General features: G+C 47.8%; 2 long non-coding RNA genes across 3 annotated transcripts; both read left to right on the top strand.

The window, feature by feature from the left end:
- Positions 1-6975: 6975 nt before the first annotated feature.
- On the top strand, positions 6976-23186 carry LOC119095429 (uncharacterized). The gene is made up of 3 exons (XR_005093898.1): positions 6976-7008; positions 22288-22478; positions 22918-23186. It is a non-coding gene; the product is annotated as an uncharacterized LOC119095429 (long non-coding RNA).
- Positions 13421-15003, top strand: LOC119095430 (uncharacterized). Of its 2 annotated transcripts, XR_005093900.1 has the most exons (3): positions 13421-13442; positions 14119-14306; positions 14729-15003. It is a non-coding gene; the product is annotated as an uncharacterized LOC119095430 (long non-coding RNA). The 2 variants fall into 2 exon arrangements; XR_005093899.1 differs by lacking the exon at positions 13421-13442 and having other exon boundaries at positions 13888-14306.
- Positions 23187-23489: the final 303 nt, after the last annotated feature.

The raw sequence follows: 23489 nt of genomic DNA, 5'->3' as shown, positions 1-23489 counted from the left end.
ATCTTCTATCATCTTGATCACGTATTCTATTATCTTAACACGTATTCGATTATCTTAGGTAGCATCTTAGCATCTTGATCACGTATTCGATTCCACTTTCAGGACCAAAGAACTATGGAGATCATGTCATAGCTCATAGCTGACGCCGAGTACTTGGCTAGGCCAATTTTCAATACTCGATGCGAGTAGACGGGAACGTTGGACTTGGAGGAGACAACCGCATTATATACGATCAAAGGATGGGTGATTACTGATGTTCATGTTGTATAACGCACCACTAAGGTTGGCATTTCCTTCCCAACCATGTTCTGACAGCTCTAAACAAACGTAATGTAATGGCTGGCGCTCTGAAGGCGTGGGTAAATGCCTTGAGATTACAAAAACCATCAACACTTATTATATATATATATATATATATATATATATATATAGAGAGAGAGAGAGAGAGAGATATATATATATATATATATATATATACATATATCACACGCTGCTAAATAGCCGAAATAAAGTGCAAGGAATACTGTTGAAAGCTTTGGATCATATCGTTCAAATGACCTCAGACCCCATCCACCACACCTAAGAACAATGATGTCAAAACTATCAAACATTTGTTAGAATAACGCGTGCAACGGCTTTCAACAATGCAAGAAAGCTAGCTCAGCTATCAATGGAGGGACACTTCGCCAAAGCGTTGAGCCTATGTTCTCACGTTGAACTCTGTATTATCTTCGCCCCGAAAGTTTCATCTTACATATCTCAAAAAGCTGACACTCGAGCACACGAGCGAGCAGCCCGGGAGACGGAGTCATTGACACACCGGGGTGATGAAAATCGCTCTCCCGCGCACAGGTGACAAAAGTGCCTTTTCCGTCACCGAACAAATATGAAACCGTCTTTTTGTCACCTGCAGCCGAATCTGTCAGAAACCGTTGCGATAGAACTCTGAATGCAAAAAAATCACTATACAAAGACAAACGTAATGCAATGCGGCACAATCATCAACCATTTTTGGTTCGGTAGTTTATCTGCACTTCGGTAAGATCTGCTGGCCTTTAAGCACTGAATGACGGCTAAGAGTTGCATAATACAATTTTCAAATAAAGGCATGCTGAACATAACCAGCTTGAAGGAGTGTAGTTTCTTATTCAGCTAGAGGGAGTGAATTGTGCCTGCTGATCATGCATGTTGTTTCTTCTTGTTATAATTCATTTGAAACCTTGTTTTTCACTCCTTATCATATTTGGGACTTAGCCCACAAAAACAATTTGAAGAAACTACACTCCTCCTCACAAATGTAAAAAAGCTCGTGAGATGTGTGGAGAAAACTGCTTTGAGTCTATTTTTGGAAGCATGCTGAGCAATTTTGTCTTGTGCCTACCCCACTCTCAGTTCTTCATTCCCACGTATTTTGCAAAAATTCATCCCTGCAGCTCTGCATTTACAGACAGCTTGGTTCTACAAGCACCTGACAACAATATCACCCTTGGTTTGTGACGTCATCCAGCAATCAACCGAGCAAGCAGGCGACCTACCTTACCTTCGTTTAAGCACTACCGGTGCAGAATTCAAACTTCATAAAATGATCCGAATCATTTAGACCAAAACCCGTGCAAAATTGGTGTCAATTGGTGCGAACCTAAGTAACCTAACCTAACCTAACCTAACCTAACCTAACATAACCTAACCTAACCTAACCTAACCTAACCTAACCTAACCTAACCTAACCTAACCTAACCTAACCTAACCTAACCTAACCTGACCTGACCCAACCTATCCTAACCTAGCCTAGCCTAGCCTAACTTAGCCTAACCTAACCTAATTAAGATAGTAGTAACAGCTTTACTCCTCGGGGAAAAACCAGAAGAACCAAAAATTGCGAAAATGAAAGCAACCCACAAAATTGCCATATCACAAGTCATCTAAGTTAGTTGGAGCTTAAAGGGAATGTTGCACTTTCCTATAGGGATCTCAACTGAAATAGCCACATTGAAGACCTTTTGATGCAGTTCCCAGTCATGCCCATTTCAAGACTAAAACTCCCTGGTGCCTGAGATATACGTCCGCAAGGTCCTAAAAGGTTTATTGGGAGACTACTTCAGCCACCTTGGCATTGATGTCGCTAAAGAAACCTCATACGACTGCCGTTATATTACAGGCTGTTTTCTGCTTATGTTCAAACTGCGTCGCCGCTGATACATTGGCAATAGCGATGATGTGGCACGTGTGATACAACCCGTGGAAACAACTCGTTGCCCGATAGAAATTAAGTCACTTATATATTTGGGTAGCATCTTCATCACGTATTCGATTCCACTTTCAGGACCAAAGATCTATGGAGATCATGCCATAGCTTGTAGCTGACGCCGAGTACTTGGCTAGGCCTATCTTCAATACTCGATGCGAGTAGACGGGAACATTTGACTTGCAGGTGACGACCTCATTATATACGATCAAAGGCTGGGTGATTACCGATGTTCATGTTGTATAACGCACCATTACGGTTGGCATTTCGCTCCCAACCATGTTCTGACAGCTCTAAACAAACGTAATGTAATGGCTGGCGCTCTGAAAGCGTGGGTAAATGCCTTGAGATTACAAAAACCATCAACACTAATGAGATGTATGTCACACGCTGCTAAATAGTCGAAATGAAGTGAAAGGGACACTGTTGTAAACTTTCGATCTCTTCGTTCAAATGACCTCAGACCCCATCCACCATACCTAAAAACCGTGATGTCAAAGCTATCAAACCATTTGTTAGAATAACGTGTGCAACGGCTTTCAACAATGCAAGAAAGTTAGCTCAGCGCTCAATGGAGAGACACTTCACCAAAACGTTGAGCCTATGTTCTCACGTTGAACTCTGTATAATGTTCGCCCCGAAAGTTTCATCTTACATATCTCAAAAAGCTGACACTCGAGCACACGAGCGAGCAGCCCGGGAGACGGAGTCATTGACACACCGGGGTGATGAAAATCGCTCTCACGCGCACAGGTGACAAAAGTGCCTTTTCCGTCAGCGAACAAATTTCAAACCGTCTAATTGTCGCTCGCGGCCAAATTTGTCAGAAACCATTGTTATAGAACTCTAAATGCAATAAATCACAATACAGACAAACGTAATGCAATGCGGCATACTCAACCATTTTTGTTTCGGTGGTTTATTTGCACTTACGTAAAATCTGCTGGCCTTCAAGCACTGAATGACGGCTAAGAGTTACATAAAACACTTGTCAAAAAAGGCATGCTGAACATAACCAGCTTGAAGGAGTGTAGTTTCTTATTCAGCTGGAGGGAGTGAATTGTGCCTCCTGATCATGCATGTTGTTTCTTCTTGTTATTAATCATTTGAAACCTTGTTTTTCATTCCTCATCATATTTAGGACTTAGCCCACAAAAGCAATTTGAAGACACTACACTCCACATCCCGAATGGAAAAAGGCGCGTGAGATGTGCGGAGAAAACTGTTTTCAGTGTATTTTTGGAAGCATGCTGAGCACTTTTGTCTTGTGCCTCCCCCATCCTCCGTCCTTCATCCCCACGTATTTTGCAAAAATTCATCCCTGCAGCTCTGCATTTACCGACAGTTTGGTTCTACAAGCACCTAACAACAATATCACCCTTGGTTTGTGACGTCATCCAGCAATCAACTCAGCACGCAGGCAACCTACCTTATCTTCGTTTAAGCACTACCGGTGCAGAATTCAAACTTCATAAAATGATCCGAATCATTTAGACCAAAACCCGTGTAAAATTGGTGTCAATTGGTGCGAACGACATTTTTTAACACCTCCGCCACCTTCATTCATCTTTATATGCAATGTCATGAACATAAGAGCGTTTCATCTAACGTCTGTGCACCGATCAGTACGCTAAGCCTGACGTGCTACAAGTAATGTGAGAGGCTCACGCTGCTCACGCTGCAATTGTTAACGGGCACAGACCAATAATGAGCTTTGGGTTCGTTCAGCTGGGATAGGAACTTGTAACATTGTCTGGTCTACTGAAATCTGCTTGTATTTTTGCAAAGTTGCTACCAATTGGCTCGCAAAAATGTCTGTCAGCTTTTGTCAGCGATCATATCCGGTAAATGAGAAGATTTTTAAGCCCTGCATCCGGGCACAAAAGCGTTATGTTAGTGTCAGACGCCATCCAATTTGAACTCGACGTAAGATGACTACTGTAGTAGTGAGGAGCCTATTGGTGAACATACAAGCCATATGATGTTAGGCAACGACTCGGCGTAAGCCTACGACTCGATACGACGTAGCGATCTAACCGAACTAACATAACGTGACGAAACGCACCTAAACCAATCTAACCTAACCTAACCAAACTTAACCTAACCTAACCTAACCTAACCTAACCTAACCTAACCTAACCTAACCTAACCTAACCTAACCTAACCTAACCTAACCTAACCTAACTTAACCTAACTTAACCTAACCTAACCCAACCTATCCTAACCTAACCTAACCTGGCCTAACTTGGCCTAACCGAACCTAATCAAGATAGTAGTAATAGCCTTACTCCTCGGGGAAAAACCAGGAGAACCAAAAATTGCGAAAATGAAAGCAACCCACAAAATTGCCATCTTACAACAAGTCATCTAAGTTAGTTGAAGCTTAAAGGGAATGTTCCACTTTCCTATAGGGATCTCAACTGAAATAGCCATGTTGAGGACCTTTTGATGCAGTTCACAGCCATGCCCATTTTAATACTCAAAACTCCCTGGTGCCTGAGATATACGTCCGCAAAGGTCCTAAAAGGTTTGTTGGGAGACTACTTCAGCCACCTTGGCATTGATGTCGCTAAAGAAACCTCATACGACTGCCGTTATATTACGGGCTGTTTTCTGCTTATGTTCAAACAGCATGGCCGCTGATACATTGGCAATAGCGATGATGTGGCACGTATGATACAACCCGTGGAAAGTGATTTCGCCCCTGAATGCATGTCGCAAACGTAAGCGTGACCACTTTCAGGTTGTGAGGCACCTGTCGCCAACGTGGCCAACATAACGGCAGCTGGAAATTGGAGGTACCTACTCCTTTGAACCAGTAGTTACACAGACGGAAACAGTGGTCTTATTCCTACAAAATCGTTGTCACAGTGAAACTGACACAAACCATCTGACATACCAAACTGAACATTCAAAGCACTGGTCACACAGGCCTACTTCAACAGTTCTGTCCATAATGCAAATTCAGTCATCTTCTGATAATACAAATAGTTTGCTGTTACTATAAGAAAATAACTTATGCTTATCTGACTAACTCGTTAGCCGCTATTTGTGAATGTTTCAGCAGCCTGGTAAGAAAAAAATGCGAAGGCTCCTTACACATTCCCCGTAGGTACGCAAATACGCTATTGACGACGAGCATCGCTGGAAAAACGTCAATAGTGAGCCAGATGTGAGCCATTGTCAAATCTTCCCAGCGATATCACCTGTTTTGATAATTGTATAAAGCCATTTAAGTGTTCTTGAGTCCAGTGGAAATTGGAAGAATCTAGCCGCGCCACATTTGAGGCATGCTTTAGATCTGGCTGTCAGATGCTGCCAGATATGGCTGTCGTAAGAACATGATTCCATGAAGCTATCAAACGATGAAATAATGGGGCGCAATTTTTACCAACAGCGAATCGGCCGACCGGCCGGCTCATACAAAATATATTCATTTTTCGCCGACCTGTCCCCAAGCCGGCGGACCAAATAAAATCACAGAATGGTTTTGTCGCCGGGTTATAATAAAATCTAAAAGAGATACCCTGGTGTCGTAGAGTACGGTAAACAGTCTACGGAAACGTTTGCTGGTATCTGACAACACGCTTTTCTATCGAGGCATAACATGGCAATGTCCTGTTATGTTTTGCAGACTGTGCTATACTATTTCGTTTCGGCTGGCACCAAAACTTGCTGTCCGAGAAGTGTTTGGCACCAAGCTTTGTGTCTGTATAAATACCGTTGCCGCCGATCCTATACAGCAAGTTGGCAGGTTTTACCGCACTTGCCAGTGAGTGCCATGCCGTTGATGTCAGATCTTGAACATGGGGTGTGTTCAGGCTTTGTGTATGTTCGGACGATTCCCGCCTATGCTTTCATCAAATGACGCTGCGGTTTGGTGTCAGGGTAACTTACATTTGCATTAAACTTACATGCGATGCGATCCCGCACTATGACGTTTCGAAATTAATATAGAAAGAGCCCGGCAGAAAACACATATCGAATTTGAATCAGTTCGTGTTTTCAAAGTGGTATCGGCACGATCTCACGGATGGCGAGTAGTTTATGTCTCTGGGTGAAAAATGTATCCAGAGTCAGCTTTTCCAATCACTTAAACGCTTTTAGTTTTTCATGTTCATCGCATCGAAACATTTGAATTCCAATGTTCAGAATTACGTCACCAAGAAGTCAAATCTTTTATAAATCTGACCGTCGTGAGAAACACGTGGTTAGCCATAAAACGTTTGTAGGCTTTGTACATATGTGGTGAAATGCTCATCTATGTAAACAGGATGAGCCTCAGTAGATGTAAACCTGCCCTGAGAAAGCAATCCAAGCCGCACATAGACGATGACGAGCATCGACACGTTTCCAACTGAATTCAGGCTGGGAAACCGCTCAGCCGTAGACAAAGTTTGTGTGCTACCAGGCGTACAACTATCTCTGTTGTTTTGGTGGGCCTTGCAAAATCTCGGGAACTTCCCAAAACCATCAGAAACCACTTCCCTATATTGCGAGTGCATCGCAAATAACCTCGCCTGACGGTGCACTGCCAGGTACTTGGAAAGTCCTGCCACAAGAGCTGGCTGCAGAACGACCAGCAGTTCCTCAGTGAGCTCCTGGAATCCACCGCAAAATTTTCCACAGAAAGGCGTGCCGACTCGGTCGCCACCCGACATTGTGCACGTGCTTGCACCGGCTCTAGACCGGCTCGCCTGTATATAAATCCGGTGCACACCGAAGAGGGACGAGCAGTCGCAGCAGTGCAGTCACTCAGCCAGGTAAGGTGCTTCAGCCCAGACCGGCTTGGCTACCGGTACTGTGGGAAGGACTGGAAATACGGTAGTTTGGGGTGTCATCATTAGTGGTGGGAACGAGCTTGCCGAGCAAGGGCGGCAGAAGACGGACATTTGGTCAGAATGTCAAACAGCAATTTGCTAGTTGGATGAGACGCTCAGATTCAAAGTGGTTTGCAACCTGCCGGACGGTGAAAAGTTAAACTCGAAGTTCCTGACAGCTTCAAAACGTGACTAGTTTCCAGGAGAAAAACTACTACTTGAGCGGTTACTCCAAAGAGGGCGGTGGGGAAACAATTGTCTGAAATAAGCTTGGCAACTACAGGTCAAATTTATTGACAAATATGCCTCTTAAAACTTACTTGTTTTGGACCGCATGGGCCCACCGAAAAGTATATCAATAGTTCTGAGCATTTTTCTCCATATTATGCTCGCCTCAATATATTTAAATGTGGAACATTTCGTTTTATAGGAGTGGGTGCTCGTAGTCTTCCTAAAAGTAACTAGCCACGGATGAGGATGCGCTTTCCCAGCATTGCCCTATTTCATGTCCTAGAGCCCGCGAGCTAAATGGTCGCCAACGGGCATGTGAAAGCACCGTCATCGCTTCAGGTTAGCAGCAGTTTGTTCGTGGTTTGACCAGTGATTTGTGTTGCGACAGCCATGAAGGTCGTCGCTCTCCTCCTTGTGGTCTGCGTCTCCGTGGGCTGGGCGAAGCCTCTCTGCTTCGGCGGCATCTGCATTCCTACCAGCGAAGCTGCTGGGGGTGCCTCGGGCGAGGTCACCAGTGGTACAAACATTGGCCCTGGTGGTGTCACTAAGGTTTCGTCCGTCGGCGCCTCTGCAGGGGTAAGAACGCGCAAAAACTGAGCCGTCAAACGAGCACGTCTGGCAAAGATGGGCTGAATTGATGGACTGAGTCTTTGTGTTCCGGTAACTAGATTAAAACCCCGCCTTGGTTTACTTAGCCAGGCTGGCAAACATAACATGCGTTCTCACAGCCTGCATGCATGAGCGTTACGTTCGACTAGATTGCTTCGGAATCTCGCGTCACAGTAGTGCAACGTAAACATGCTTTGGTAATTGAGTAAGATCAAAGCAAGCTGCGCACATTTGGCAGGACCATTTACCTCGCTGCCTCGTGTGGTAAAACATGAGTATTCAGTGCAACCTTGCACCACCGCCAGGCGTGTCTTTCTCCTTCGCTCGGAACAGCGTGGCAAGCGTGCAATGCACAGCCAGTGCATGGCACAAACGTGTGGTGCTCTTGTTTGAATGTCTTTTTTTGCAGGGAACGGCCAGAGGACCATGTGCATCCAGCTTCAATATCGGAAAAGCCAATAAGTTTAGCTCACAGACCATCTTTGGCAATACGGATGACGCCAACACGGATGCCGTCTCAATCCAAGAAACCGACTGCTGAATGACTCAGCCACAGTCATCTCGGCATGCGCCGCAATGGCACGCATGAAGCGCCTGTTACATCCACGAACGTTGTGATATCGGCGTCGGTTGTGACATGTGATCGAAATGTGCAATACAGGCTTATCCCGACATGACTGATCTCGAATGTGTTGGTGCTGCCTGCGCCAGTTAAAGTTAATATATCTCCGTGGAAAACGTACCGCAGGATGCACGACATTTACTGCCGTGCAAATGCCGATAGAATTTAAGTCACTCATATATTTGGGTAGCATCTTCTATCATCTTGATCACGTATTCTATTATCTTAACACGTATTCGATTATCTTAGGTAGCATCTTAGCATCTTGATCACGTATTCGATTCCACTTTCAGGACCAAAGAACTATGGAGATCATGTCATAGCTCATAGCTGACGCCGAGTACTTGGCTAGGCCAATTTTCAATACTCGATGCGAGTAGACGGGAACGTTGGACTTGGAGGAGACAACCGCATTATATACGATCAAAGGCTGGGTGATTACCGATGTTCATGTTGTATAACGCACCATTACGGTTGGCATCTCGCTCCCAACCATGTTCTGACAGCTCTAAACAAGCGTACTGTAATGGCTGGCGCTCTGAAAGCGCGGGTAAATGCCTTGAGATTACAAAAACCACAAACACTAATTAGATGTATATCACACGCTGCTAAAAAGTAGAAATGAAGTGCAAGGAATACTGTTGTAAGCTTTGGATCTTATCGTTCAAATAACTTCAGACACCATCCACCACACCTAAAAACATTGATGTCAAAACTATCAAACCATTTGTTAAAAAACGCGTGGAACGGCTTTCAACAATCCAAGAAAGGTAGCTCAGCGTTCAATGGAGGGACAAGTCACCAAAACGTTGAGCCTATGGTCTCACGTTGAGCTCTGTATAATGTTCGCCCCGAAAGTTTCATCTTACATATCTCAAAAAGCTGACACTCGAGCACACGAGCGAGCAGCCCAGGGGACGGAGGCATTGACACACCGGGGTGATGAAAGTCGCTCTCTCGCGCACGGGTGACAAAAGTGCCTTTTCCGCCACCGAACAAATTTCAAACCGTCTAATTGTCACCTGCAGCCGAACCTGTCAGAAACCGTTGCTACAGAACTCTAAATGCAATAAATCACAATACAGACAAACGTAATGCAATGCGGCATACTCATCAACCATATTCGTTTCGGTGCTTTATTTGCACTTACGTAAAATCTGCTGGCCTTCAAGCACTGAATGACGGCTAAGAGTTACATAAAACACTTGTCAAAAAAGGCATGCTGAACATAACCAGCTTGAAGGAGTGTAGTTTCTTATTCAGCTGGAGGGAGTGAATTGTGCCTCCTGATCATGCATGTTGTTTCTTCTTGTTATTAATCATTTGAAACCTTGTTTTTCATTCCTCATCATATTTAGGACTTAGCCCACAAAAGCAATTTGAAGACACTACACTCCACATCCCGAATGGAAAAAAGCGCGTGAGATGTGCGGATAAAACTGTTTTCAGTGTATTTTTGGAAGCATGCTGAGCAATTTTGTCTTGTGCCTCCCCCATCCTCCGTCCTTCATCCCCACGTATTTTGCAAAAATTCATCCCTGCAGCTCTGCATTTACCGACAGTTTGGTTCTACAAGCACCTAACAACAATATCACCCTTGGTTTGTGACGTCATCCAGCAATCAACTCAGCACGCAGGCAACCTACCTTATCTTCGTTTAAGCACTACCGGTGCAGAATTCAAACTTCATAAAATGATCCGAATCATTTAGACCAAAACCCGTGCAAAATTGGTGTCAATTGGTGCGAACGACATTTCTTAACACCTCCGCCACCTTCATTCATCTTTATATGCAATGTCATGAACATAAGAGCGTTTCATCTAACGTCTGTGCACCGATCAGTACGCTAAGCCTGACGTGCTACAAGTAATGTGAGAGGCTCACGCTGCTCACGCTGCAATTGTTAACGGGCACAGACCAATAATGAGCTTTGGGTTTCGTTCAGCTGGGATAGGAACTTGTAACATTGTCTGGTCTACTGAAATCTGCTTGTATTTTTGCAAAGTTGCTACCAATTGGCTCGCAAAAGTGTCTGTCAGCTTTTGTCAGCGATCATATCCGGTGAATGAGAAGATTTTTAAGCCCTGCATCCGGGCACAAAAGCGTCATGTTAGTGTGAGACGCCATCCAATTTGAACTCGACGTAAGATGACCACTGTAGTAGTGAGGAGCCTATTGGTGAACATACAAGCCTTATGATGTTAGGCAACGACCCGGCGCAAGCCTGCGACTCGATACGACGTAACGATCTAACCTAACTAACATAACGTGACGTAACGCACCTAAACCAATCTAACCTAACCTAACCTAACCTAACCTAACCTAACCTAACCTAACCTAACCTAGCCTAACCTAACCTAACCTAACCTAACCCAACCTATCCTAACCTAACCTAACCTAGCCTAACTTAGTCTAACCTAACCTAATTAAGATAGTAGTAGCAGCCTTACTCCTCGGGGAAAAACCAGGAGAACCAAAAATTGCGAAAATGAAAGCAACCCACAAAATTGCCATATTACAAGTCATCTAAGTTTGTTGAAACTTAAAGGGAATGTCGCACTTTCCTATAGGGATCTCAACTGAAATAGCCATATTGAAGACCTTTTGATGCAGTTCACAGCCATGCCCATTTTAATACTCAAAACTCCCTGGTGCATGAGATATACGTCCGCAAAGGTCCTAAAAGGTTTATTGGGAGACTACTTCAGCCACCTTGGCATTGATGTCGCTAAAGAAACCTCATACGACTGCCGTTATATTACGGGCTGTTTTCTGCTTATGTTCAAACAGCATGGCCGCTGATACATTGGCAATAGCGATGATGTGGCACGTATGATACAACCCGTGGAAAGTGACTTCGCTCCTGAATGCATGTCGCGAACGTAAGCGTGACCACTTTCAGGTTGTGAGGCACCTGTCGCCAACGTGGCCAACATAACGGCAGCTGGACATTGGAGGTACCTACTCCTTTGAACCAGTAGTTACACAGACGGAAACAGTGGTCTTATTCCTACAAAATCGTTGTCACAGTGAAACTGACACGAACCATCTGACACACCAAATTGAACATTGGAAGCACTGGTCACACAGGTCTACTTCAACAGTTCTGTCCATAATGCAAATTCGGTCATCTTCTGATAATACAAATAGTTTGCTGTCACTATAAGATAATAACTTATGCTTACCTGACTAACTCGTTAGCCGCTATTTGTGAATGTTTCAGCAGCCTGGTAAGAGAAAAATACAAAGGCTCCTTACACATTCCCCGTAGGTACGCAGATACGCTATTTACGAGTATCGCTGGAAAAAAACGTCAATAGTGAGCAAGATTTGAGCCATTGTCAAATCTTCCCAGTGACATCACCTGTTTTGATAATTGCATAAAGCCATTTAAGTGTTCCTGAGTCCAGTGGAAATTTAAAGAATCTAGCCGCACCACATTTGAGGCATGCTTTAGATCTGGTTGTCAGATGCTGCCAGATATGGCTGTCGTGAGAACGTGATTCCATGACGCTATCAAACGATGAAATAATGGGGCACAATTTTACAAACAGCGAATCGGCCGACCGACCGGCCCATACAAAATATATTGATTTTTCGCCGACCTGTCCCCGAGCTGGCGGACCAAATAAAATCACAGAATAGTTCTGTCGCCGGGTTGTAATAAAATCTAAAAGAGATACCATGGTGTCGTAGAGTATGGTAAATAGTCTACGGAAACGTTTGCTGGCATCTGACAAAACGCCTTTCTATCGAGGCATAACATGGCGATGTCCTGTTATGTTTTGCAGAGTGTGCTATACCATTTCGTTGTGGCTGTCACCAAAAACTTGCTGTCCGAAAAGTGTTTGGCACCAAGCTTTGGGTCAGTATAAACATTTTTGTCGCCGATCCTATACACCAAGTTGGCAGGTTTTACCACACTTGCCAGTGAGTACCATGCCGTTGATGTCAGATCTTGAACATGGGGTGTGTTCAGGCTTTATGTATGTTCGCGCAATTCCTGCCTATGCTTTCATCAAATGACGTTGCGGTTTGGTGTCAGGGTAACGGCATTAAACTTACATGCGATGCGATCCCTCACTATGACGTTTCGAAATTAATATAGAAAGAGCCCGGCAGAAAACACATATCGAATTTGAATCAGTTCGTGTTTTCAAAGTGGTATCAGCACGATCTCACGGATGGCGAGTAGTTTATGTCTCTGGGTGAAAAATGTATCCAGAGTCAGCTTTTCCAATCACTTAAACGCTTTTAGTTTTTCATGTTCATCGCATCGAAACATTTGAATTCCAATGTTCAGAATTACGTCACCAAGAAGTCAAATCTTTTATAAATCTGACCGTCGTGAGAAACAAGTGGTTAGCCATAAAACGTTCGTAGGCTTTGTACATATGTGGTGAAATGCTCATCTATGTAAACAGGATGAGCCTCAGTAGATGTAAACCTGCCCTGAGAAAGCAATCCAAGCCGCACATAGACGATGACGAGCATCGACACGTTTCCAACTGAATTCAGGCTGGGAAACCGCTCAGCCGTAGACAAAGTTTGTGTGCTACCAGGCGTACAACTATCTCTGTTGTTTTGGTGTGCCTTGCAAAATCTCGGGAACTTCCCAACACCATCAGAAACCACTTCCCTATATTGCGAGTGCATCGCAAATAACCTCGCCTGGCGGTGCACTGCCAGGTACTTGGAAAGTCCTGCCACAAGAGCTGGCTGCAGAACGACCAGCAGTTCCTCAGTGAGCTCCTGGAATCCACCGCAAAATTTTCCACAAAAAGGCGTGCAGACTCGGTCGCCACCCGACATTGTGCACGTGCTTGCACCGGCTCTAGACCGGCTCGCCTGTATTTAAATCCGGCGCACACCGAAGAGGGACGAGCAGTCGCAGCAGTGCAATCACTCAGCCAGGTAAGGTGCCTCAGCCCAGACCGGCTTGGCTACCGGTACTGTGGGAAGGACTGGAAATACGGTAGTTTGGGGTGTCATCATTAGTGGTGGGAACGAGCTTGCCGAGCAAGGGCGGCAGAAGACGGACATTTGGTCAGAATGTCAAACAGCAATTTGCTAGTTGGATGAGACGCTCAGATTCAAAGTGGTTTGCAACCTGCCGGACGGTGAAAAGTTAAACTCGAAGTTCCTGACAGCTTCAAAACGTGACTAGTTTCCAGGAGAAAAACTACTACTTGAGCGGTTACTCCAAAGAGGGCGGTGGGGAGACAATTGTCTGAAATGAGCTTGGCAACTACAGGTCAAATTTATTGACAAATATGCCCCTTAAAACTTACTTGTTTTGGACCGCATGGGCCCACCGAAAAGTATATCAATAGTTCTGAGCATTTTTCTCCATATTATGCTCGTCTCAATATATTTAAATGTGGAACATTTCGTTTTATAGGAGTGGGTGCTCGTAGTCTTCCTAAAAGTAACTAGCCACGGATGAGGATGCGCTTTACCAGCATTGCCCTATTTCATGTTCTAGAGCCCGCGAGCTAAATGGTCGCCAACGGGCATGTGAAAGCACCGTCATCGCTTCAGGTTAGCAGCAGTTTGTTCGTGGTTTGACCAGTGATTTGTGTTGCGACAGCCATGAAGGTCGTCGCTCTCCTCCTTGTGGTCTGCGTCTCCGTGGGCTGGGCGAAGCCTCTCTGCATAGGCGGCATCTGCATTCCTACCAGCGAAGCTGCTGGGGGTGCCTCGGGCGAGGTCACCAGTGGTACAAGCATTGGCCCTGGTGGTGTCACTAAGGTTTCGTCCGTCGTCGCCTCTGCAGGGGTAAGAACGCGCAAAAACTGAGCCGTCAAACGAGCACGTCTGGCAAAGATGGGCTGAATTGATGGACTGAGTGTTACCGTTCCGGTAACTAGATTAAAACCCCGCCTTAGTTTATTTAGTCAAGCTAGCAAACATAACATGCGTTCTGATACACTGCATGCATGAGCATTACGTTGGACTCGATTACTTCGGAATCTCACGTCACAGTAGTGCAACGTAAACATGCTTTAGTAATCGAGTAAGACTAAAGCAAGCTGCGCACATTTGGCAGGACCATTTACCTCGCTGCCTCGGGTGGTAAAACATGAGTAATCACTGCAAGCTTGCACCACCGCCAGGCGTGTCTAACCAGTGCATGGCACAAACGTACTACTACTGGTACTAACATATTGGTACTATTGCTTGGATCTCTTTTTTTGCAGGGAACGGCCAGAGGACCATGTGCAAGCAGCTTCAATACGGCAGCAGCCAATAAATTTAGCTCACAGACTATCGTTGGCAATACCGATGAAGCCAACACGGATGCCGTCTCAATCCAACAAACCGGCTGCTGAATGACTCAGCCACAGTCATCTCGGCATGCGCCGCAATGGCACACATGAAGCGCCTGTTACATCCACGAACGTTGTGATATCGGCGTCGGTTGTGACATGTGATCGAAATGTGCAATACAGGCTTATCCCCGACATGACTGATCTCCAATGTGTTGGTGCTGCCAGCGCCAGTTAAAGTTAATATTTTCCGTGGAAAACGTACCGCAGGATGCACGACATTCAACGCCGAGCAAATGCCGATAGAATTTAAGTCACTCATATATTTGGGTAGTATCTTCTAGCATCTTGATCACGTATTCGATTATCTTAACATGTATTCGATTATCTTAGGTAGCATCTTAGCATCTTGATCACGTATTCGATTCCACTTTCAGGACCAAAGAACTATGGAGATCATGTCATAGCTCATAGCTGACGCCGAGTACTTGGCTAGGCCAATTTTCAATACTCGATGCGAGTGGACGGGAACGTTGGACTTGGAGGAGACAACCGCATTATATACGATCAAAGGCTGAGTAATTACCAATGTTCATGTTGTATAACGCACCATTACGGTTGGCATTTCGCTCCCAACCATGTTCTGACAGCTCTAAACAAGCGTACTGTAATGGCTGGCGCTCTGAAAGCGCGGGTAAATGCTTTGAGATTACAAAAACCATCAACACTAATTAGATGTATATCACACGCTGCTAAAAAGTAGAAATGAAGTGCAAGGAATACTGTTGTAAGCTTTGGACCTTATCGTTCAAATAACTTCAGACACCATCCACCACAGCTAAAAACATTGATTTCAAAACTATCAAACCATTTGTTAAAAAACGTGTGGAACGGCTTTCAACAATCCAAGAAAGGTAGCTCAGCGTTCAATGGAGGGACACGTCACCAAAACGTTGAGCCTATGTTCCCACGTTGAACTCTGTATTATGTTCGCCCCGAAAGTTTCATCTTACATATCTCAAAAAGCTGACACTCGAGCACACGAGCGAGCAGCCCAGGAGACGGAGGCATTGACACACCGGGGTGATGAAAGTCGCTCTCACGCGCACGGGTGACAAACGTGCCTTTTCCGTCACCGAACAAATATGAAACCGTCTAATTGTCAGCTTAAGCCGAATCTGTCAGAAGCCGTTCCCATATAACTCTGAATGCAATAAATCACAATACAAAGACAAACGTGATACAATGCGGCGTAACCGTCAAAAATTTTGGTTCGGTAGTATTTTTACACCTACGTAAATACTGCTGGCCTGTAAGCTCTGAATGACGGCTAAGAGTTACATAATACAATTGTCAAAAAAGGCATGCTGAACATAACCAGCTTGAAGGAATGTAGTTTCCTATTCAGGTAAAGGGAGTGAATTGTGCCTCCTGATCATGCATGTTGTTTATTCTTGTCATTAATCATTTGAAACATTGTTTTTCATTCCTTATCATATTTGGGACTTAGCCCACAAAAACAATTTCCAGAAACTACACTCCTCCCAAATGTAAAAAAGCGCGCGAGATGTGTGGAGAAAACTGTTTTGGGTCTATTTTTGGAAGCATGCTGAGTAATTTTGTATTGTGCCTCCCCCACCCTCAGTTCTTCATCCCCACGTATTTTGCAAAAATTTCTCCCTGCAGCTCTGCATTTATGGACAGCTTGGTTTTACAAGCACCTGACAACAATATCACCATTGGTTTGTGACGTCATCCAGCAATCAACCGAGCGCGCAGGCGACCTACCTCATCTTCCTTTAAGCATTGCCGGTGCAGAATTCACACTTCCTAACATTATCAGAATCATTTAGAGCAAAAGCCATGCCATATTGGTGTCAACAGATGCACAACACGCTATGCTGCGCGATGGTTTGATAAATCCTTAGGATGCTGCATGGACGTGGATCCGTTGTGAATTGTTTCCAGGGTAGATCTACTGTGGAGTGGCATATCTGTCAAGGGCTGGGAACGTCTTAGAATATGTGTTCACATATTTGAATTTCATTCATTCACTGTTGAGAGACGATGATGAACCTTGGTGGGTCAGGCCTCCCTCGGTTGTGTTATTTGGTTGCATGTAGCCGCGACCGCGGGCCGGATCAACAGCGCTGCACCCAATACCACCCACGTCCTGGGTGGGTCGTCAAGACTGGTGACCTTGTCTTAACCTGCCACTTGGTTTGCCAGCTCGCCGTTTCGTTCCCTTGATTGAAACTGGCGTCACCCATTCCCCAGTGCAGAGTCGGGTTATTATGCAACGCGTGCATCACCCTCTGCATTATAGCTGACTGGATAAGAATCTGACCGCAAAGCACGTCTGCAACAACTGCTCATCCCGACCCGACGCAGATCCGCAATGAGGCGGGTCTCGTAGACACGCTTGAGGTCCGAGGGTGGCAGACTGCACAACTTCCAGCGCTGCAAAATAACGCTCTCCTTTGCACGCGGCCTTAAGTGGCTCTTAAGTTTTCGGAGGCTACCCCTCCGGCACTTCGTACAATCATGTCGGAGCTTCCGGTATATTCCGGGCATTAATTTAATTAATAATCATTAATTGCACGTGTCTTGACGTGTCCCTAGTGGTTCTGCTTTATGCGTAGCTACTGTCTTTCAGGAACACTGCACGGCGAGCCGCGGCTGGCCGGGCGGCGGCGGCGACTGGCGATGCCCGGGGCCCGCGCGGCAAGCCGACACTGGTGTCTTAATGGATCCCTTTATTATAAATAGGTTCAGAAACACGGCTGTTTAAATTCCGTCGCGCTGCGGGCTTTGGTTTCATGAGAAGGGCACGATTAGCTCAAAAATTTGATGCCAGGAAAGTGCTTATTTTACCTGGCTTACAAGCGTCAGTTATCGACCTAGCAACATGCGACTTGTTGCAAATTAAAAGATGTTGAGGTCCATTCACCTTTTCTTCTGCGACAACCCATCCTAGTTTGTAAACGGTAGAGGGGGTTGGATCGAGCCCCCCCCCCCCCCCTGATCCCCATCGCCTTCCCCTCCTCAGTTCTCACTATGACAAAGCGGCGAATCAGGGCGAGGCTCCGCAGCCGGGCGTCGGCCTTTCTAACCTCTGCCGTTCTCAAGGTCGAGCGGGCGCCCACCCTAGTGCTGGACGGCCGCTTCTGTGTCAGACACGCGTCGTCTCTTGTTCCGTAATCACTCCAGTGCGGAAAGCATGGCCACCCTAGTGCTGGGCTGCTCCTGTGCCCGCACGCGGCCTTTCCTGTGCCGGACGGCCGCTCCTGTACCGGACACCCGGCCGCTCCTGTGCTGGACACTCGGCCGCTCCTGTACCGGACACTCGGCCGCTCCTGTACCGGACACCCGGCCGCTCCTGTACCGGACACTCGGCCGCTCCTGTGCTGGACACCCGGCCGTTCCTGTACCGGACACTCAGCCGCTCCTGTACCGGACACTCGGCCGCTCTTGCACCGGACACTCGGCCGCTCCTGTGCTGGACACTCGGCCGCTCCTGTACCGGACACCCGGCCGCTCCTGTGCTGGACATTCGGCCGCTCCTGTACCGGACACCCGGCCGCTCCTGTGCTGGACACTCGGCCGCTCCTGTACCGGACACCCGGCCGCTCCTGTGCTGGACACTCGGCCGCTCCTGTGCTGGACACCCGGCCGCTCCTGTGCTGGACACTCGGCCGCTCCTGTGCTGGACACTCGGCCGCTCCTGTGCTGGACACTCGGCCGCTCCTGTGCTGGACACCCGGCCGCTCCTACGCCAGTGCCTGTGCCCCTGTGCCAGTACATCCGACAGTCCCAGCGTTTGAAATAGCGACGACGTTCTTCGCGCGCCGCGCTGCCGGTCGGGTGCGTTGCCTAAAGCTTCCTGCCTCACCGCGCTGTGCCTCGCCCCGCGTGTATGCCAGTGACACTGTCTGTGCGGGAGAGTGATCACCTGCGTGACGAACTGTCACGTGAATTCCGTGCTAGTCCGACGACGAAAGTGTCTACTCGACGGAACTGTCTACTCGACAAAACAGTCGGCTCGACGAAACAGTTCGCCTCCGCCGCGGCAAAGATGTACGGTGATCTTGCCAGCCATGTGGTGCTGCTGGTGTTGCGTTCCTGCTCGTAACGTTTGCGAGGCCAGCATCACAGCCACCTCTCCGACCCGGGCCAGCATCACAGCCACCTTCCCGACCAGGGCCAGCATCACAGCCACCTTCCCGACCCGGGCCAGCATCACAGCCACCTTCCCGACCCGGGCCAGCATCACAGCCACCTCCCCGACCCGGGCCAGCATCACAGCCACCTTCCCGACCCGGGCCAGCATCACAGCCACCTCCCCGACCCGGGCCAGCATCATAGCCACCTTCCCGACCCGGGACCACACCATCGTCAGCGACGTTGTCCTGCAGCGAACCTCCAGCTCGTCGGCCCTGTCGACATGCTGGTCCATCTCCAGCTCATCGGCCCTGTCGACATGCTGGCCCATCTCCAGCTCATCGGTCTCGAGGCGACCTCGTCCCGCACCTCGGCCGCGATGACCTTGATCACGACCATGCCCTGTGGTCGCTCGCGCTGCTCGGCGAGGCAGGCGCGGTGCCGGCACCAGGCGCCGGGGCTGCAGGGGCGGCCAGGCGTGACAGCGCTCTTCTCCGGACGGTCGTCGTCAGAACCTACTGGCGGGACTGATCAACATCCAGTCCCTGCTGCCGATGATAAATCCACTGCAGCATAACCATCCAGACTGGATGCCTCACGACTTTTGCGTGATCACCGAGACGTGGCTTCGATCCGCCACTGCGTCCGGGCTGGCCACAGTCCCCGGCTAGGCGCTGCACCGTGCAGACCGGCCAGGAGAGGTCGGCTGTCGGGGTGTGGCGATCTTGAGCCGGGACTGCTACCAAGTCATTGCCGTCACCCAGGCGGCATCTGAGTGTCCGGACTGTCGGCTGGAGTCCCTCTCACTGCGAGTGACATCGGAGTCCGGCCTGCATTTCACTGTGGCTGCCGTCTATCAGCCCCAGCTCCGCGCCGTGGCTGCCCTCCAGGCGGACTTCAGCGAACTGGAGCTGCAATATTAGCGAGTGCGCCTACGGCACCCTGGACCGATCGTCATCATGGGTGATTTGAATTGTAATTTACTCGACCCTGTTAGTAACGTTGCATAAGACCCAACCGGTCTTTTGCAACGCAATAAAATACCGTCCCGCGGTATGTGCGTGTTACACCAGAGCCGCGTTCCTCACCGGCAAAGTATTTTCTTGAGTTACTACCTACGACATCACAAGTACCCACGCCATACATGAGCGACTATCCTCCAAGCCGCAGGAGCTGTTGTGACGCGCGTACCTCTGATGTCATAGGCTGCAACTTGTTGACAACTGTCGGTGATGGGGAACGCGGCCCAGGCCTTGTCTAGTATGCAGCAGGAATCGCGCTGATTTACCTTCGTGCTTAAGGTCCTATGTGGTACAATACTTTTTTAGTCGGCTTGTGTTGGATGCAGGCCCCGCCCACATGTGATGATCTCGAAGATAGGCGTAGCGCTGCTCGCCGCTGGTGCTTTTTTATGTCCTTACTGTTCAGATAACTTTAGGATTCATGATCCATAAAACGCCGTGACTACCACGTAGGTAGCCATAAATCGTCTGTAAGCGGCTAACCTACTAAAACGGTAAACCTAAAGCGGTATACCCGAGGTGGCTCCCCTCGGGTGAATGGCGAAGCAAGAGGGACGACCCTCGCTGAAAGGACAACATCAGAGGTGTCTCTCGTCCTCGAGTGAAAAAATGTCGGTGCTGGTTGCTGAAGACGCCGCAGGTCACAACAGAACCCTTACAGTTATTCAATGACACCTCCTGTGTCGATTTCACGGATATCTCGGACTCGAGAACAGAAACGTCCGTCAACTTTCAAGAGCGCTTAAACAGCAACCCCAGGAGTTGCCAGTCTGCCCAGAGGAAGAGATTCGAGCTGCAGTTAGTCAGAAAATGGCAGGCATCGACGCGATTTCAGCTGAAATCAGGCTGCGGAATCGCTCAACCGCAAACGAGCCGTGCGTCTTACCAGGCGAGCAAGTCTCTCTGTTGTCTTAGTATGTCTCGCGAGTCTCTCTGTTGTCTTGGTATGTCTTGCGAGTCTTCAGAACCACCCGAAACGTATTCGGAACCTCTTCTCCAGATTGCGCACGCATTGCAAATAAGCTTGTCTGACTGTGCACCGGCAGGAACCTCCAAAGTCATGCCACAAGAGCCGACAACACAACGGCGTGCGGCTATCCGCAGTGATGGTGATGAAGACCACGCGGATACACTCAACGCTGGTGCAGAGTTGAGTGACGAACCACCCATGAAGACCCTCCTACGGGAAGATCATGAACCAATCGCAAACAAGGCGGCGTTGAACAGATTCCCGTCACCGGACGGGGCAGAGTAAGCAGGGAGGTGGGCACCGTGGCTCGCCAATGGACCACGGTACCCCTGGGCGATCGTTCCACAGATGGGTGTCATGCGAGATGCTGTGCCAAGAGGCCCCGTGCTCGACTACCAAATTCTCGTTGCAGCCGTTCCGCAGTGGGCTCCTAGAATCCGCCGTGGGATTTTCGCAGCCGAGTACGCAGGGTCGGCCGTTGTCTTGTAGCGTGCACGCGCCGGTGCAAATGGAGTCCGTGCAACCGGCTCCAGACCGGTTCACCTGCATATAAAAGCGACGCACTCCGCAAGAGGACCAGCAGTCGCAGCAGTGCAATCACGCAGACAGGTAAGGTACTCAGCCCAGGCCGACTTCGCTACCGGTGCTGTGGGAAGGTCTGGGAATGCGGTATTTGTGGAGTCATCATCATTGATGCTACCGGGCTTGCTGAGCATGGCTTGGTAGGCTCGAAAATCGGGGTATGCTGTCAAACGAGCAGCAACTGATTATTTGAGTGTGATATTGAGATCTCGACGCAGCGTGCTACCTGACTGATGCTGAGAACGTGGCAGAAAACCCCAAGGTCCTAGAACCCCAAAACGTAACTAGTTTCCAACAGCAAAATTACACATCAAACTGTTATTTGATAGAGGTGTAGGGAAGAGGGAAAAACTGTGTGAAATGAACTTAGTAAGTATGGGCCACAGTTGACTGCATTTAATTACAAATATACATTCTACTGTTCTAAGCTATAAAAAACAGGTCCTCCAAAGAATTTTCCTGTTGCGTGCCTGTGCTGGGGTACAAAAGCATTCCAATAGTCATAAGTGAGCTTTTTATCCTATTTGATGCGTGCTTCAATATCTTCAAATGTGGGTTTTCATAAAAGTGGGTGCAGTGCACTCGTAGCTCGCCCCACAGCAACTAGTCACGGATGAGCGTGTGTTTTGTCCGCCTTACCTTACTTCATGCAGGGCCCGCGAGTTAAGCGGTCGTCAACGGGCATGTGGAAACACTAGCATCGTTTCAGGCTAGTAGTAGTTTGCTCATGGTTTGACCAGTGCTGTGTGTTGCAGCAGCTATGAAGGTCGTCGCTCTCCTGCTTGTGGTCTGCGCCTCCGTGGCCTGGGCGAAGCCTCTCTGCATCGGAGGCATCTGCATTCCTAACAGTCAGGCCACTGGAGGTGCTTCGGGCACCGTCACCAGTGGCACCAGCAATACATTTGGTGGCTCCAGCAGGATTACGTCCGTCGGCTCCTCTGCGGGGGTAAGCACGCGGAAAAACGGGAGCCGTTGAATGAGCGCGTTTGAAAAAGATGGACTGGATTGATTTAAGTTTGCGTGTTTCGATAAACGGAACAGAAGCACGCCCTAATTTATGTGTCATGCTAGCTCACATGCTATGCATTCTGGTAGGCTGAAGGCGTCACTATCACGCTGGACGGGATTACTTCACAAACTCGAGTCAGAACTGTGCAAAGTAAAAAATGTGTTGGAAATTGAGTTAGACTGAATCAAACTGCGTATTTGGGCCGCGACCTCTCCCTCGCTGGCTCGGATGGTTCAGCACGATTAATAACTGCCAGCTTGGACCACCGCCCGGTGCATTTCTTCTGCACTTCGCATAGCGAGGCATGGCATGAAATGCATAGTGACCAATGCATGCCAAGTGAGGTGCTTCTGTTTTAATCTCATTTCTTTTGCAGGGAACGGCCAGAGGACCGTGTGCAAGCAGCTTCAACAGTGGAAAAGCCACCAGCTTTAGCTCACAGACTATTTTGGGCAATACGGATGCAAGCGACACCAATGCCGTCTCAATCCAACAAACCGGCTGCTGAATGACCCAGTCACAGTCATCTCGGCATGTGTCGCAATGGCGCACCATGTGAAACGCTTGCTCCGTCGACAGACGTTGCGACATCGGGCGTCAGTTGTGACATGTGATCGAAATGTGCAATACAGGCTTACCCCGCCATGATTGAACTCTAATTTGTTGGCGCTGCCAGTGTCAGTTGATGTTTCTCCGTGGGAGAGGCGCCACAAATTTCGTGCCAACTCCGATAGTCATATCTTGGAGACGCATCTCCATGATATATTCAAACCAGTGAAACTAAAAAACAGCTCGGATTATGCTTCTTGTTACTGTTGGCGAGGAAACTGAATAAACACGACCTTTTCGATACTGGATCAGAGTAGCCGGGAACGTTCGACTTGAAGGAGCTAACCATATATATATATATATATATATATATATATAATATATATATATATATATATA

Source organism: Pollicipes pollicipes, unplaced genomic scaffold (assembly GCF_011947565.3).
Source record: "Pollicipes pollicipes isolate AB1234 unplaced genomic scaffold, Ppol_2.1 Scaffold_4219;HRSCAF=4965_pilon_pilon_pilon, whole genome shotgun sequence".
NCBI classification, from domain to species: Eukaryota; Metazoa; Arthropoda; class Thecostraca; order Pollicipedomorpha; family Pollicipedidae; genus Pollicipes; species Pollicipes pollicipes.
Note: the sequence above shows the minus strand (reverse complement) of the source record. Positions and strands in the feature narration are given on the sequence as shown.